An 18230-nucleotide genomic window follows, 5' to 3' on the forward strand; every position below is an offset into this window, starting at 1 on the left:
GACTTGGTTTTGGCTCAGGTCCTGATCTCAGGGTCATGGGATCAAGCCCTGTGTCAAGCCCTGCCTCAGGCTCAGTACTCACTGTGGACTCTTTCGGCTTTTCTCTCTCTCCCTCCTGCCCTCTAGCTGGTGCTCTCTTTCTCTCTCTAAAATAAATAAATAAATCTTTTTGCAAAATAAATAAAATGTCCTTAGAAGACTCTAATGGCCAGCCACATGCAAGGGCCAATCTAATCCTTACTCAGTGCCATGCCATTTTATTTTATTTTTTTTTAAAGATTTATTTATTTATGATAGAGAGAGAGAGGCAGAGACACAGGAGGATGGAGAAGCAGGCTCCATGCCAGGAGCCCGACGCGGGACTCAATCCCAGGACTCCAGGATCACGCCCCGGGCCAAAGGCAGGCGCTAAACCGCTGCCCAGGAATCCCCCAGTGCCATGCCATTTTAAACACTTTGTATTAACTTATTTAATTCCCACAAGTTTTGTGTGATAGATGTTCCCATCCTACAGATAGGAAAACTGAGGTTGCAATAGTTAGCAAGTGGTAGAGCCAGAATCTGAACTCTTTACCTCAGCCTCTGCTATGGCCTGACCATTCTGATTTCCTGAGACTAGGTGCTCATCAGATTGAAAGGGAAAGAAATAAACACTGCTTGAGCCCCTTTTCCGTGTCTGCTACTGTGTTAGGACCTTTCCCATAGATGAAATTCCACATAGGGATTGTTATCCTCATTTTCCAGAAAAAACAAGACAGACTCAGTGAAGTTAAGTGGTACACTCTGGGTTGCAAGATTGAGAAGCAGCTGAACTGCCACTTGCATGGGTCCATCCAAAGTCTAGGCTCTGTCTCAGGACAACTTTTTCCACTTCTATGGTATCACCTCCTGCCCATGCCAGAGATTGAAATCAGTACCACCAGGACCAAGCATTGAGCAGACCTACTAGGGTTAGACCAGCTGGAGAGTTTGTGCCCTATTTTGAGGGGCCACAGTCTGCCATGGAACCAGAATGTGGGTCCAGTGTGGCTAGAGCATTCAATTTGGAAGAGGAAATAGAAATCCAGAGTTTTATTTGATATCTGTGGATTTGTGTCAATAACCAATTTCAAAAAAATGAAAACAATTCAAAATTTCAAGCAGGGACTCTGGACTCTACCTTGCCCATCTGTGAAGAGGTGTGGCCTATGGGTCCCAGGTGGCAGGGTCTGGTTTCTCTTCCCAGGCATCTACTTCCAGCTGCCTGACCAGCCACGGATTCTGCAAAGTCAACATGTCCACCCTGAATTCATGATTTCTATCCCCACTTCACCTTAGATCCCCCCCTTCCCCCACCTCTTGTCTCCTGTACCTCAGAGAATGATACCTCCATCACTCAGTCACCTCCCAACTGCCTCCTCTCTGAATCCCACCTAGTCCACACGACCATCATCACCTGCTTCTGAGCCAGAACCTCCTTTTTTTTTTTAAGATTTTATTTATTTATTTCTGAGAATACACAGAGAGGAGAGAGAGAAGCAGAGACACAGGCAGAGGAAGAAGCAGGCACCATGCAAGGAGCCTGACGTGGGACTCGATCCTGGGTCTCCAGAATCAGTGCTAAACTGCTTGAGCCACCTGGGCTCCCACCATGAGCTGCCTCCCAGGCTTCACTGTTACTTCCTCCAATGTCTTCTCTTCCTCTTACAATTAACCTTGAACTCCTCATCATGGTCTACAAGACCTTTCATGAGCTGGCTCTGGCATCTCCTCTTGATTCTTTTTTTTTTTTTTTTTAATTGTTTTTTTCTCTTGACTCCTTTTTGTCACCCTGCTCTAGCCTCACTGGCCTTCTCCTAAGTTCCTCCAACACATGGATTGCATGACTTTCCCCTGTGCTGTTCCCCAAAGAATCCTGGAATGTTCTTCCCCCCACACCTTCAGCTGGCTCCTTTCCATGCTCCAGGTCTCACCTCAGTTCCTGAGCCAGGCCTGCCCTGTCCTCACTGTCTCCAGTCGCCTTGCTCCCCAGTCACTCTCTCTCACATCTCCTTTATAGCCCTTACAGACACTGGCCACATCTTCCTTGTCTGTATCAACTTCCCTCCTCCTCCCCCACTTCCCTTTCTAGTCCATCCCCTTCTCTTCCCCTAACCTGCCACTGACATGCCTATATACCCTGTAATGGAATCCCCTTGAAGGCAGGGAGACAGTCTGTTTTATTCAACCTCCAGAACATTGCCTGGTACGAGGGGAGTTCCCAAAAAACATTTATTAAGGACTGCCTACGCTTTTGTGTCTACTTACCCACTCCCACAGCTTACCCTACCCTCTGCATCACATCTTCAGAAGCCAGAACCCACTAACAGATGGAGAGTGAATCAGAAAAAGAGGTGGAGAGAAAAAAGGAGGAAGTTCTGCCAGTGAGTGAAAAAAAAAAAAAAATCTGGGTTGAATCTAGATTTTGTCAAGTGAGTCACCTACTCCCCCCACCCCAGACCCACCACCCACTGTCCACCACCATGACCAAACCAAAAAGCTTAATTTCTGGTTTTGGAGAGGCCAAGATTTAAGTCATGCTGACTCCTTGAACTTGGATCTGTCTCTGTCTCAGCCTCAGTTTCCTCATCTGTAAAAAGAAGATGGTAAAGGTACCTCATTTACAGAGGAGTTGTGAAGAATAAATGGGGTTAAAAAGATGGAGAATAATGTCTGGAATGTATTAAGAACTCAAGAAATAACCAGCTGGTATTACTATTAATACTCCAACTGGCAACACCCACCTGCCTTACAGAACTCAAGAGCCCAGTCAGCTGGGGCCTCTATTGGATACAGGACCTCTCTGGGCCTCAGTCTCCTTATCTATGATGGGGCCCATTAGTAGCTACATTTCATGAGTACACGCTCCATGTCAGGCACTTGGCTTACACACTCTTTTGCTCCCTGAGCTGGTGCCAGCTTCCAGCCCCAGTGCTGGAGACTTTTTTTTAAAAAAAGATTTTATTTTTAAGTAATCTCTACACCCAATGTGGGCCTGGCACCTACAACCCTGAGATCAAGAGTCACACCCTCTACCGACTGAGCCAGCCAAGGCACCCTGATGCAGGAGACATCTTAGGCACACCCAAAACCTTGTTCTTTACCATCGTTTCTTTTCCTTTAAAATTTTTCATTTTGATGTATTCAGTTTTCATTTTTAAAGATTGTGGTAAAATATCCATAACATAAAACTTAGCATATGAACCATTTCTAAGTGTACACTTCAATGACATTAAGTACATTCACATTTTTGTGCTACCATCAGCACCATCCATCTCCAGAACTTTCTCATCATCCTCAGCTGAAACTCTGTGCCCATTAAACAATAACTTCTCATATCCCCCGCTTTAGCCCATAGGAACCACTGTCCTACTTTCTGCCTTTATGAATTTGACCGTTTAAGGTACCTCAAGTAAGTGGAATCACACATGATACTTGTTCATGTGAGTCTGGCTTATTTCACTTAGCATAATGTCGTCAAGGTTCATCCATGTTGTAGTGGTTACCAGTACTTCATTCTTTTTTTAGACCAAATAATATCCCATTATGTGGATATTTATTTATTTTGTCTATCCATTTACCCTTTGATGGACGTTGGGATTGTTTCTACTTTTTGGCTATTGTGAATCATGCTGCCATGAATATGGGTGTACAAATATATCTCTGAGACTCTCCTTTCAGCTCTTTTGGGTATATACCCAGAAATTTCCAGAAATGGAATTGCTAGATCATCTGGCAATTCTACTTGCAATTTTGTGAGGAATTGCCATACTGTTTTTCACAGCTGCTGTATCATTTCACATTCCCACCAGCAGTTCACAATAGTTCCAATTCCTCGACATCCTTGCCAACACTTTTTTTAAAGTTTATTTATTTATTTAAGTAATCTCTACATCCAGTTTGGGGCTTGAATTTACAACCCTGGGATCAAGAGTTGCACACTCTTCCTGAGCTAAACAAGTGTCCTGCCAACATTTGTTTTTTGTTTGTTCATTTTTTAAAAGATTTTATATATTTGTTCATGAGAGACACGGAGATAGAGGCAGAGACAGGCAGAGGGTGAGAGAAGCAGGCTCCATGCAGGGAGCCCGACGTGGGACTTGATCCCCAGTCTCCAGTGTCACACCCCCTGGCTGAAGGCAGCGCCAAACCACTGGGCCACTGGGGCTGCCCTCCCCTGTTTATTTTTAATAGAAGCCATCCTGATAGGTGTGAAGTGGTATTTCATTGTGATTTGGGGTTTGTTTTGGGGGTTTTTTTCGCTTTTAAAGATTTTATTTATTTACTTAGAGCATGCCAGAGAGAGAGGATGAGCAGGGGGAAGACAGAGAAGGAGAGGAAGAGGGAGAAATAGATTCCTTGCTGAGCAGGGAGCCTGACCTGGGGCTCGATCCCAGGACCCCGAGATCATAACCTGAACCAAAGGCAGACGCTTAACTGACTGAGCCACCCAGATGCCCACACATTGTGATTTTTTTTTTTTAATTTTTATTTATTTATGATAGTCATACAGAGAGAGACAGAGACACAGGCAGAGGGAGAAGCAGGCTCCATGCACCGGGAGCCCGATGTGGGATTCGATCCTGGGTCTCCAGGATCGCGCCCTGGGCCAAAGACAGGCGCCAAACCGCTGCGCCACCCAGGGATCCCCACACATTGTGATTTTGATTTGCATAACCCTAATGACTAATGTTGAGCATCCTTTCATGTGCTTATTGGCCATTCCTATATCTTTAGAGAGATATCTATTTAAGTCCTTTGCCCATTGTTGAATTGAGTTTCCTTTTTTTACTGTTGAGTTATAGGAGTTCCTTATAGAGTCTGGATGGCAGCTGTTATCAGATATGTAATTCACAAAGATTTTCTTCCATTCTAGGAGTTGCTTTTTCACTATCTTCCTATTGGCCTTCAATGCATAAAAGTCTCAAATTTTGATGAATTCCAATTTACTTATTTTTTTCTTGTTGTTTCCTGTGGTTTTGGTATCATATTTAAGAAATTACCAAATCCCGTATCATGAAGCTTTCCCCGTGTTTTCTTCTAAGAGTTTTATAGTTTTAGCTCTTACGTTGAAACTTTTTATACACTTTGAGATATTTTTTGGATGTGATATAAGGTAAGAGTTCGAATCCATTCTATTGCCCATTCTATTGGGCAGCCCGGGTGGCTCAGAGGTTTAGTGCTGCCTTCAGCCCAGGTAGTGATCCTGGAGACCCTGGATTGAGTCCCATGTCAGGATCTCTGCATGGAGCCTGCTTCTCCCTCTGCCTGTGTCTCTGTGCCTCTCTCTCTCCCTCTCTATGTCTCTCATGAATAAATAAATAGAATCTTTAAAAAGAAAAAAACAAATTCACTCTGTTACATGTGAATACCTAGTTTTCCCTGCAACCATTTGCTTGAAGACTGTCTCTCCCCTACTGAATGGAAAATAGTTTTGGGACTCTTATCAGAAGTCATTTGAGGGCAGCCCAGGTGGCTCAGGGGTTTGGCGCCACCTTCCCCTCAGGGCCTGATCCTGGAGACCCAGTATCGAGTCCCACATGGGGTTCCCTGCATGGGGCCTGCTTCTCCCTCTGCCTATGTCTCTGCCTCTCTCTCTCTCTCTCTCTCTCTCTCTCTCTCTCTGTGTGTGTGTGTGTGTGTGTCTCTCATGAATGAATAAATAAAATTTTTAAAGAAAAAAAATCATTTGATACCAGGACTTTCTATTCTATTTCATTGATCTATATGTCTGTCTTTATACCAAAACCACACTGTTTTACTTATTGTAGCTTTGTAGGAAGTTTTGAAATCAGGAAGTGTAATCTTCCAACTTTGTTTCTTTTATAAGAGTATTTTGGCTATTTGGGGTCTCTTGAGATTCCATCTGAATTTTAGGGTGGGTTTTTCTATTTCTGAAAAAAGAAGTTAGGATTTTTATAGAAATTGCATTGAATCCCGGGATCACGACCTGAGCCAAAAGACAGATGCTCAACCACTGAGCCACCCAGGTGCCCCATCATTTTGTAGTTTTTATGTACAATTTACACTCCTCCTTGGTTAAGTTTTACCTCCTTGTTAAACTTATTCCTGAGTATTTTATTCTTTTTGATGTTATTGTAAATGGAATTGTTTTCTTAATTTCCTTTTTGGATTGTTAGTGTATAGAAACAATTTTTGTGTGACCGTCTTATTATCCCAATATCGTAGATATGGACCAATAGGGGAGCACAGGGACCAGGTTTTTGTTTTCTTAAGTAAGCTCTATACACAACATGGGGCTTGAACCCATGACCTTGAGATCAAGAGTGGCATGCTCTACCAACTGAGCCAACCAGGTGCCCCTAGGTTTGGTTGATTTTAAGAGGAGCCATGCTTGCATCTCTGCCTACCTGAAGGTTAGAAATGCTCTCTTCCCCTCTGACAAATTGACACTCTCTTCCTCTCTCCTTAAAATGCCAAAGCTTCACAGCCTCTCAAAATGCATCTTTCTGGAGGTATCTGGGTGGCTCAGTTGGTTGGGCATCTGACTCTTCTTTTCTTTTAAAGATCTTATTAATTTACTCATGAGAGACATACAGAGAGAGGCAGAGATATAGGCAGAGGAAGAAGCAGGCTCCATGCAGGGAGCCTGATATGGGACTTGATCCTGGGACAGCAGAATGATGACCTGAGCTGAAGGCAGATGCTCAACCGCTAAGCTACCCAGGTGTCCCTGACTCTTGTTTTCTACTCAGGTCATGATCTTGGGGCCATGGGATGGAGCCCTCCATTGGGCTCTGTGTTCAGCAAGGAGTGTGAGATTCTCTTTCCCTCCCTTCCTGGCCCCTGTACTCTCTTTTTCCCTCACATAAATAAAAACTAAAAAAAAGAAAAAAAATCCATCTCCCTGAACCACATCCCTTGCCTCCACCCACCTGGAGTAAATCCATCCTATTAGGAATCTATGACCTGACTAGAAGGAGTTCCATTCTAGTTACAGAAGGTCCTGCAACTTCCTTACAGGTGGTGTAGGCTTAGACTACCGGTTAAATGGGAAGACTGTTCTTGTCCTACCTAGAAGAATGGACAGAAGCAATCTGTCTTGTTTATACCTATATCCTATGACATAGTAGGTGCTTAATAAATAGCAGTGAATATACTCATATATACATAAGTACCTTATGGATTATGAAGATTGTATAAATACATATTGAATGAGTACTAAGTACATATTGTGTACTAAATACATATTGAATCAGATACTACAGCAAACACCAAGGATGTAAGTTGTATGCAAGACACAGACAGGTTCCACACCTTCACATCAGAGACATTCTGGCTGGGGAACATAAATATTGAACAACTAATTTTACATTACTTGTAAATGCATTAATAACAATTATGATAATGATCTGGTGAGAAGTACATGGTGCCATGAAAGAGTGTAACAGAGTGGGAGAGCTAACCTAGTAAAGGGTGGGCAATCAAGGAAGGCCTTTCTGAGGAAGTGATATTTGAGTTGAGATATGAAGAAGAAGGAGAAGTTAGCCATGATGGGAAAGGAGGGGAGGAGGAGGACCTATTGAAAAAGAACATTTTCAGCTAAAAGATAAATTTTTTGGAGGCCCTGGGGCGAGGAGAGAGTAGTGGCTTCAGAGATATACAGAGACCAGTGTGGCTGGAACCCTGAGAACAAAGAGGGTGGTGAGTCATGGAGACTTACAGGATGTTAACCCAAACTAGTTAGGCGCCGCTGAAGGATCTTAAATGAGGGAGGAGGCGGGAGAGGGGGGCAGTGACATAATCAGCTAACACACAGGAGCTCAGCATGCAGGAAATTCACTAAGGTCAAGTTTATAAATTAGAGAACTTATTCCATAAACTGATTACAGATTCTCAGGCTCCTAGCTGAGTATACTCTCCTTCTAGCCCTTGAACTTTTTAAAAAATGTCTTAAAAAAAAAATGTCTTTATTCAAGTAAAATTGTCATACTACAAAACCTCTTTTTTTTTTAACAACTGATAATGTATTAAAAAGGTCGGTTTAAGCATCTGCAATGGGGACTTCAACCTCAACTCCTTTCTCAATACTGATGGAAGTAATCTGCTTTTAACTATCTCAGAAGAACTGTGCAAATCAGTTGCTTTCGGATCCTCATCTGAAAACTATCCCAAGTTTTAGAACCTTCACCACAGGAGTTTTTCTTGTAGTGATTCTTAGAGTCTTGGTAGGCATCTGAACTGGTTGTTTTACATTGAGATTCTTTTTGTTTGTGCCTCTGATCAAGTCAACACATACCTCTTCCAAAGATTTTATGCTGCAGCTGGTGAGAGTAATTCTACTTCAGTGAATTGCCACCTCGGGTTCCGCCGGTGTCCTCCCGGTGTGGCTTTCTGCCTGACTTGTTCCCCAGGGAGAGTGAATGGCAGCGAGGCAGGAGCAGGGCATCCAAGGCTCTGCTGTAGCTGCCACCACATCTTCTCCAAGAGCAAAACCCATCCATTTTAAGTGTATGATTCAAATGATTTTTAATAAATTTATAGAGACGGGCACCTCTGACCATAATGTAGTTTTCAGACATTTCCTTCACCTCTCCTAAACCCCCCATACCCATTGTAGTTAAGCCTCACCCCACAGGCAGCCACTAATCTTTTTTCTGTCTCTCTGTATTTGCCCTTTCTGGGCACTTTGTATAAAAGAAATCATATAATAGTTGGTCTTCTGTGACTGGCTACTTTGTGGTTTTGTTTTGTCATCAGTTGCCTTTCAGTGACTCTGTATCTCCATTATTTCTCTAACCTTTTTGTGCACTCTGTACTTTCACAGAAAATAGGAAAATATGGTGGCGCCAGATTGGCTCCGTTGGAAGTGTACTAATCTTGATATCAGGGTTGTGAGTTTGAGTCCCATGATGGGTATAGAGATTAGTTAAATAAATAAAGCTTTTAAAAAAAGGAAATAGGAAAATATGGGTAAACAAAAGAAAAAAAAGCTTCACTTTCCCAATAAATCTTTCCTTTTTTTTTAATTTTAAAGATTTTATTTATTTATTCATGAGAGACAGAGGGGAGGGGCAGAGACACAGGCAGAGGGAGAAGTAGGCTCCATGCAGGGAGCCTGATGAGGGACTAGATTCCTGCACTCTGGGATCATGCCCTGAGCAGAAGGCAGATGCTCAACTGATGAGCCACCCAGGCGTCCACCCGACAAATCTTTCCTAACAGATTCTGCTGTAGTTGACATTCTCCTGGAGCATTCTGTGCAGTCAGAGCACCTGATTCCTGTCAGAAGACCTGAGCTCACCTCTTGACTCTGCTATTTTCTAGTTGTGTGATCTGGGCCTCTTGGAATTTCTGTGTTCTAATCTGTAAAGTGAGCAAAATAATACTACCTACCTCATTGATTTATGTGATGAGTAATAGGAGCTAATGCATACTAAGTGCTCAATAAAGGGCCTGGCACTTGATAAGTGCTCCACAGAGGTGAGCCATTACCATAAATGTTCCTATGCAACATTTCAATTAATTAATTAATTAATTTATTTATTTATTTATAGTAAGCTCTGTTCAATATGGGGCTTGAACTCATGGCCCCTAGATGAAGGGTCCCATGCTTTACAGACTAAGCCAGCCAGGTGCTCCTCTATGCAACATTTTGTATTATTTTTTAAATTTAAATTCAATTAATTAACATATAGTGTATTTACTGTTAGTTTCAGAGGTAGAGTCCAGTGATTCATCAGTCTTATGTAATACCCAGTGCTCATTATATCACACACCCTCCTTAATGCCCATTACCCAGTTACCGCATCTCCCCAAACTCCTTCCCTCCAGCACCCCTCGGTTTGTTTCCTATAGTTAAGAGTCCCTCTCTGATTTTGTCTTGTTTTATTTTTCCCTCCCTTCCTCTATGATCCTCTGTTTTGTTTCTGAAATTCCACATGAGTGAGATCATATTATAATTGTCTTTCTCTGATTGACTTATTTTGCTTGGCCTAATACCCTCTAGTTACATTCACATCATTGCAAATGGCAAGATTTCATTCTTTTTTTCTAAGATTTTATTTTATTTATTCATGAGAAACAGAGAGATATGTAGAGACATAGGCAGAAGGAGAAGCAGGCTCCCTACAGGAGCCTGATGCAGGACTCAGTTCAGGACCCCGGGATCACGACCTGAGCCAAAGGCAGATGCTCAACCCCTGAGCCACCCAGGTGCCCCAAGATTTCATTCTTTTTGGTGGCTGAGTAATATTCCATTGTGTATATATACCACATTGTCTCTATCCATTCATCTGTCAATGGACATCTGGGTTCTTTCCATAGTTTAGCTCTTGTGGACATTCCTGCTATAAACATTGAGATCGGGGATCCCTGGGTGGCCCAGCGGTTTGGCGCCTGCCTTTGGCCCAGGGCGCGATCCTGGAGACCCGAGATTGAGTCCCACGTCGGGCTCCCGGTGCATGGAGCCTGCTTCTCCCTCTCCCTCTGCCTGTGTCTCCGCCTCTCTCTCTCTCTCTCTGTGTATCTCTGATGAATAAATAAAATCTTTAAAATAAATAAATAAATAAAATAAATAAACATTGAGGTGCAGGTGCCCCTTTGGATCACTACATTTGTATCTTTGGGGGTAAATACCTAGTAGTGCAATTGCTGGGTCATAGGTTAGCTCTATTTTCAATTTTTTGAGGAAACTCTATATTGTTTTCCAGAGTGGCTGCACTAGCTTCTATGCAACATTTTAATGAGTACGTTGTATCCCATTTGTGGCTATCCCTTAGTTGGTTTGACCATTGCTCTTGAATATGTAGGCCAGGGGCCAGTTAACTATGCTCCCTGGCTATTGCTTGGGAGTCTAAGAATGGTTTTCACATTTTTAAAAAGTTTTTAATTTAATTTTTTAAAGGATTTTATTTATTCATGAGAGACACAGAGAGAGGGCAGAGACATAGGCAGAGGGAGAAGCAGGCTCCCCGCAGGCAGCCTGATGCAGGAATGGATCCCAGGACCCTGGGATCATGACCTGAGCCAAAAGTAGACACTCAACCACTGAGCCACCGAAGTATTCCTAGTTTTCACATTTTTAAATGGCTGGTAGGATTTTTTAAAAATCAAAATAATACTATTTCATGACATACAAAAATTATATGAAATTCAAATGTCAGGGTCTATAAATAAAATTTTATTGGAACACAGTTACACCCATTTGTTTATATATTGTCTGTTACTGCTTTGCAACAACAGAGTTGAGTGGCTAACAGAGACCCTATGATCACAAAACCCAAAATACACACCATCTAGCCTCTTTACAGAAAGTTTGCTGATACATTGTGTAGATAATTCTTCATTTCTTATGCTTCATAAAAAATACTGCAAGGAACATCCAAGGCCTGTGAGACCAGGTCTCAGGGGCTGGTCTCTTCAGGCTTCCCTATGTCTTGCCACCTGGCTGGTTTCATTCTGGCCATTCTGGTCTTTCAGCTCTGGGACTGTAGTACATTGGATCCACCCTCAATGGTTTGCCTCTACATAAACAGCCCTTCCCCCAACAACTTTGTTTGGTGGTCTTCTATTTCTTCTTTTGGTTTCAGCTTCAAATTCTTTGCTTTAGGAAAGCTTTCCCAGAAACTCCCCTTCCCAGCCAAACTCAGCATAGTACTCAGTTTGCTCTCTCTCCCCTCACTAAGCCTTGTGAAGTTAGACACTTGATGGATCACTACTACACTTGACCCTTGAACAATGTAGAGGTTAGGGGTGCCAACCCCCGCCCACTCTCCCTACTGTAAAATATACCACTATAGGGGCAACTGGGTGGCTCAGTCAGTTGAGGATCCAGCTCCTGATTTCAGCTCAGGACATGGCCTCTGGGTCATGGGATAGAGCCCCAAATCAAGCCTCAACCAAGCTCCACACACAGCGAAGATTCTGCTTATGCCTCTCCCTCCCCCTCTGTTCCTCACCCTGCTCTCACTCATCACATTTACCCCCTCTTTCTAAAAGAAATGTCTTTTTAAAAAAATCCGAGTATAACTCCCCACCCAGTATAACTTTTGACTCCCCTAAAGCTGCATTCTGTTGACTAGAAGTCTTACTGATAACATAAACAGTGGATTAAGACATGTTTTTGTATTATGTGTATTATATGCTGCAGCCTTTTAATAAAAAAACTAGGAAAAAGAAAATGCTATTAATAAAATTCTAGGGATCCCTGGGTGGCGCAGCGGTTTGGCGCCTGCCTTTGGCCCAGGGCGCGATCCTGGAGACCCCGGATCGAATCCCACGTCGGGCTCCCAGGGCATGGAGCCTGCTTCTCCCTCTGCCTGTGTCTCTGCCTCTCTCTCTCTCTCTGTGACTATCATAAATAAATAAAAATAAAAAATAAATAAATAAATAAAATAAAATTCTAAGGGAAGGGCACCTGGCTGGCTCAGTCAGTGGAGCATGCAACTCTTGAAGAAGTGTAAGTTCAAGACCCACCTTGGGCATAGAGCTTACTTAAAAAAAAAAAAAGACAAAGGAGAGAAAATACATTTATATTACGATAAGAGTGGACTGTGTAGTTCAAACCCATGTTGTTCAAGGGTCAACTGTATATTGAATCACTAGTATACACTTGTTACAATGGATGAACCCCTTGCTAAATCTTTTTTTTTTTTTTTTAGTTTTTTAGTTGCTCCCCCCCCCCCCCCCCCCCCCATAATCTCCACACCCAAGGTGGAGGTCCAACTCACCACAGGGACATCCAGAATCCCATGCTCTTCTGGCTGAGCCAGCCAGGTGTCCCTAAATCTCCTTTTAAACAGTTTTACATATGAGGATACATTCTTGAGAGATGATTTTTTTTTTAATTTTATTTATTCATGAGAGACACAGAGAGAGGGTCATAGAGGCAGGCAAAGAGAGAAGCAGGCTCCCTGCAGGGAGCTGGATTCGGGACTCAATCCCAGGACCCCAGGATCACAACCTGAGCCAAAGGCAGATTGTCACCCACCCAAGCGGCTGAGCCACCCAACTGCTCTGAGAGATTTTTTTTTTTTTTTTTTTTGAAGGTTTTAAATTCTTACCTCTTTGTTGAATGGTTATCCAGAAAGGTAGTTGGTAGCCAGCAGTAAGAAAGTGCTAAACATACTTTAAACTATTGCTTCTGTTCTTTTTTTTTTTTTTAAGATTTATTTATATATTCATGATAGACACATAGAGAGAGGCGGAGACACAGGCAGAGGGAGAAGCAAGCTCCATGCAGAGAGACACAGGCAGAGGGAGAAGCAGGCTCCATGCAGGGAGCCCGACGTGGGACTCCATCCCGGGACTCCATAATCGCGCCCTGGGCCAAAGGCAGGCAGGCGCTAAACCGCTGAGCCAGCCGGGGATCCCTATTGCTTCTGTTTTTAAAGGCCAAAAGCTATCGAAAGAACATTAACACAGCTTTATTTTTATTTATTTTTATTTATTATTATTTTTTTAACAGCTTTAGAAAGGGATGTATACGCCTGGTTGAGGGGAAGAATTTTTATAAAATCAGCTATGCTTGGGGTTCCATCACCCCTGCAAGCAGACACTTAGTCTGGAAAGTCCCTCTGGACTCCAGAGTGCCCTTTATATAAACATGTAACTTTACTTTGCTCAAACCTCCATTCCCTAATCTGTGAAATGGAAAAATAGCCGCTTTTCCTACGTCAACCGTCACCCGCTTTACTGTGAAAAAACCACAGCGTGTAACCACGGTCCTTTGATGCTTCTCGTAAATAGTTGACTTAGCTAACCTAACCAGCACTTTGTCGACCTTCTCACACGTTGAAGACTTCGGTTATTTCCTTGTTAAAAAAGACACGCAACAGAACAACGCAAAAAGCTCTTATTTTAGTTAACCTCTGACAGGGGCGCCGGGACCAACGATCACCAGCTGCCCAGGTACCAAAAAATTATGCTTCCGAAATCTCTTGATGTCGATTCCGCACGAAGAGCAATGGAGCTGCCCTACGTGTGCCACTCACGACAGAAGCCCTTTTTGCCTTAACGCGCCCATAAACAGGGTGGCAGTGCTGGCGAACCCCTCTTTCGATAAAGGTGAAAACAAAGTGCAAGCAATTTCCTAATTCCTCTTCCTCAAGTTGAAGTGGGGAACTGCAAGACATGCTGAGCCGTAGGGCAATCTTCACAGGGAGACTTTTATGATTTGTCCTTTCGATTTTTTATATGCAAGTAAAGGCAAGGACGTAACTGATATGCAAATGTGCGCGGTGCTTGCTGGGAAGGAGCCGGCGAGCGCAGAGGGAGTCGGCGAGCCGGGAAGCTGTGGCCAGCTGCAGTGCGCGCCGGCTCGCACCTGTTGTACGCTGCGCACGATACCCGCTTCTTGGCGCCGTGGGTACCCATCTGGGGAAGACACGAATCCCATCCTATTAAAATTGAAAATGCGCAAACTTGGGCCACCCCTAGCCATCTACCCTGCAGCGGCCCCACCATAGAAACATTGGAGACACACGGAGAGAAAGACCAATGGATTAGCAGAACGTAGTGTGTTCTTCAAGTGGAATGAAAGGTATCTGCTGCGCTGCCAAGGAGTGAATTAGACACCAAACACCACTGAGTACTGAGTTGCAGAATCAGGTACAGCGTGATGACCATTAAGGTGAAGGGGGGGAAAAAAGCAATGCTAAATTTGGATTGGTTAAAGTAGATCTTTATCAAACAGATATAAAAGGGGTTGAATAGGCTATCACATATCATTAATAAAGAGCATATTACATAAAACAGTGCTGTATATTTTCTAATGCCACATACTTTAACCTTAAAAAAAAAAAAACATTTGAGAGACAGCGAGAGAGAGCAGAACGGGGAGGAGAGGGAGAAGCCGGCTCCCTGCTCAGCAGGGATGCGGGGCTGGATCCCAGGACCCTGAAATTATAACCTGAGCTGACGGCAGACACTTAACCCACTAAGCCACCCAGGTGCCCCCCCTATAATTATTTTAAAAAGCAAAATGGGGGATCCCTGGGTGGCGCAGCGGTTTGGCGCCTGCCTTTGGCCCGGGGCGTGATCCTGGAGACCCGGGATCGAATCCCACATGGGCTCCCGGTGCATGGAGCCTGCTTCTCCCTCTGCCTGTGTCTCTGCCCCTTTCTCTCTCTGTGTGTGTGTTTAAAAAAAAATAAATAAATAAATAAAAATAATAAATAAAAAGCAAAATGGGGGCAGCCCGGGTGGCTCAGCGGTTTAGCGCCGCCTTCAGCCCAGGGCCTGATTGTGGAGACCTGGGATCCAGTCCCATGTCAGGCTTCCTGCATGGAGCCTGCTTCTCCCTTTGCCTGTGTCTCTGCCTCTCTCGGTGTCTCTCATGCATAAATAAATAAAATCTTAAAAAAAAAAAAGGGGGGGGGGGTGTCACATGCTCTCCAGACTAAGCCAATCAGGTGCCTCCCTATATTTCATTTTTTAAAGTCCGGCTTGTTGATATGTAATTTATATATATTAACTTCACCTTTTTTTAATCATATGGTTCAACTAATATAGACATGTACCTTTTACCACAATCAAATCAAAATATCAAACATTTCTATCACCCACAAAAGTTCCTTTGTCTCCTTTTCTAGCCAACCCCCACACCCCCTAGTCCCAATCCTGGTAATCAGTGCTCCTCTGGCCCTGTAGTTTTGCCTTTTCCAGAATGGCATAAAAATGGAACTACTCACATAGACTTCATTTTTAACATAAAATCAACATGTGCTAATTGTAAAAAAAAATTGAAAGAATACAGAAATGTGAGAATGTTTTCCCCAAACTACTACTAAAAGTTTAGTCTTTCTCTTGCCAGACTGTTTCCTGTGTACATATATGTAGATTTTTATAGACAGGCACTTTAATATCATACAGAGGTAACTGGCCTCTACAAAGAAGCTGTAAGAAAAGGGATTCACATAAACAGCTCTTACACTATAATAGGAAGCCGACTTGTACTATAAATGTGGAAAGCCTAGATATGGGCAGTCAGCTGTTTGTTGGGGCCTCCTCCTATAATCCACCACTCATCTCTTAAAAAACAGATTTTATTTATTTATTCATGAGAGACACAGTGAGAGAGACGCAGAGACACAGGCAGAGGGAGAAGCACATCTCTTCAAAACAAATCATTATTTCACTCCTCTATTCAACACTCCAGTGCCTTCCCCTTATAAACCCCAAGTTCCCACCATAGCCTACAAGGTCCTGCCTGAGCTGAATCCTGCCTGCTTCTCCAAACTCTTTACCTGCCACTCTCCCCATAACCAATGAAGGTAGAGCCACGTTGGCCATCTTGGTCCTTAAAGATGCTTTCCTAGCTCAGGGCCCGCCCATCACCCAGTTAGATAAATCTGGTTTATTCTTGTATTCTCCCTTCTTACACTTTTGTGTACTTTTTGATGGTCTGTTTTCCTACTGTAGATTGTAAACTAAGGACAAGGATATTTATTGTCTGTGGTATCTACTAGAACAGACTCAGCATTTAGCAAATAGCTTGGCACATAATGAACACTCTATTGAATGAATGAATGTACATTTACTATTTTTTAAAAGATTTTATTTATTTATTCATGAGAATACACAGAGAGGAGAGAGAGAGAGAGGCAGAGTCATAGGCAGAGGGAGAAGCAGGCCCCATGCAGGGAGCCTGATGTGGGACTCAATTCCCAGTATCCAGGATCAGGCCCTGGGCTGAAGGCAGCGCTAAACTGCTGAGCCACCCGGGCTGCCCTGAATGTACATTTAAACTGGTTTTAAAAAGATGGGAGAAAAACAAAATTAAAAAAAAAAAAAAAAAAAAGAAAGAAAGAAAGAAAAGAAAGATGGGAGTTGGGGGGAGTGTGTGTGCCCAGATCCTTAGGAGTGAAGAGAGTAGTATCAGGGAAATTAGACTAAGAAAGACTGCTTAAAACTTAATGGTGAAGGGGACTTGAATCTAAGAATTCGGATCTGGTGGCAGTGTAGATGGTGACTGGAATGGGAGTTTGGTGGGATTTTAAGATAAAAAGACAAGGAGGGCATTGGGGCACCTGGCTGCCTCAGGAGAAGAGTGTGGGACTTTCAGGGTTGGGTTTGAACCCTATGTGGGATATAGACATTACCAAAAAAAAAAAAAAAAGAGAGAGAGAGAGAGAGACAAGAAGGGCAGGTTACTGCACTGATACATACAGGCGGGAGACATCTCTTCTGATTACTGTGGACAGTTACCATGGCTCACTTTGGGCTGTCACAACCCTTTGTACATTCCTTTACGTTTGTGGGTTCTTCTTCATCTTAGGGTAAATGCCACATTGGCTAGGACTGGGTCTTACATGCCTATCACCTGACATAGGGTTAAAAATAAAATTATCCCAAAGCGTTTGCTAGAAAAACCAAAACCATCAGCTCAATGGTTACATACACGACAGAATCGGGCTTTACAGTGAGACTTCTGAGTTCAGGTTGAGACTGTACAGCTAGAACCTTAATCTCTCACGGGTTTTCTTTAAAAGATTAAATGATAGATACATCGGAAGGGCTTAGCAAAATTCCTGGATGACAGCAAACACTCCATTGATATTATGAGTCGCCAATCCACAGGTACAAACGGTGTCTCGTCTCTAGGTTGTTGCGTTGCCAATTCCCTTGTTAGGGTGCAACAGGATTACGTACGGGGTGATGCGGTCCCAGGTGGCATCTCTGTCCCGAAATCAAGATAAAGGCACCAACTAAAAATGGCGACCTCTCAACCCTCGGAAGGCGTCAATTACCGGTAGTGCTTGCGATAATACGACAGGCAGAGACGGAAAGAAGCAGCCAGGGCACGGTTCGTAACACCTGGCTAGAGGGCGAAGGGCTCGCCCACGCTGCCAGTCAACCACCAGCAGGAAAGAGCACCGCGGCCGGAGCGCAGTAACTGCCCAGGACCGCGACCACGTGTCAGAGGGCAGTCTGCGCCTGCGCAAGCCAGGCGCGCGCCCGCCGGCCGGAAGAGCCGCGCGTTTCCGGGTTGGAGGCGGGGAGCGGTGCCGGAAGTACTCGGGGAGGGCCGAGCAGTCGGACCGGCTGCTGAGACGAACGCTTCACTGGGGCAGTCTCCGCATATCATGGGGAGATAGACGCTGCTGCCTGTGAGTCTTGGGCCCTGGCAGTTGAGGAAGAAGAGCGGGAGGAGGGAGTCAGGACCCAGACCCACAGTGGGTCAGTGTTTGAAGAACCAGGTTGTGGAGGAGACCGGGTTGTGCGAGGAATCAGGCTGTTGGGACGGGACT

At 43.8% G+C, this 18230-nt stretch overlaps 1 protein-coding gene and 1 non-coding gene across 4 annotated transcripts in view; one reads left to right on the plus strand and one right to left on the minus strand.

The window, feature by feature from the left end:
• Positions 1-13855: 13855 nt before the first annotated feature.
• LOC112931844 (U11 spliceosomal RNA) lies at positions 13856-13989 on the minus strand. Its single transcript, XR_003237385.1, has one exon. It is a non-coding gene; the product is annotated as a U11 spliceosomal RNA (small nuclear RNA).
• Positions 13990-14221: 232 nt separating this feature from the next.
• TAF12 (TATA-box binding protein associated factor 12) overlaps positions 14222-18230 on the plus strand; it is a 35865-nt gene continuing 31856 nt past the window's right edge. The window contains exon 1 of one of the 3 annotated variants that reach the window (XM_072750588.1): positions 14222-14589. The gene's annotated coding sequence lies outside the window, so the exon portion shown is untranslated. Of the gene's footprint in view, positions 14590-17959; positions 18090-18230 lie in introns of those variants that run through there. The other 2 variants (XM_026014519.2, XM_072750587.1) reach the window with 2 other exon arrangements.

This window comes from Vulpes vulpes, chromosome 2, assembly GCF_048418805.1.
Source record: "Vulpes vulpes isolate BD-2025 chromosome 2, VulVul3, whole genome shotgun sequence".
In the NCBI taxonomy this organism is placed as follows: Eukaryota; Metazoa; Chordata; class Mammalia; order Carnivora; family Canidae; genus Vulpes; species Vulpes vulpes.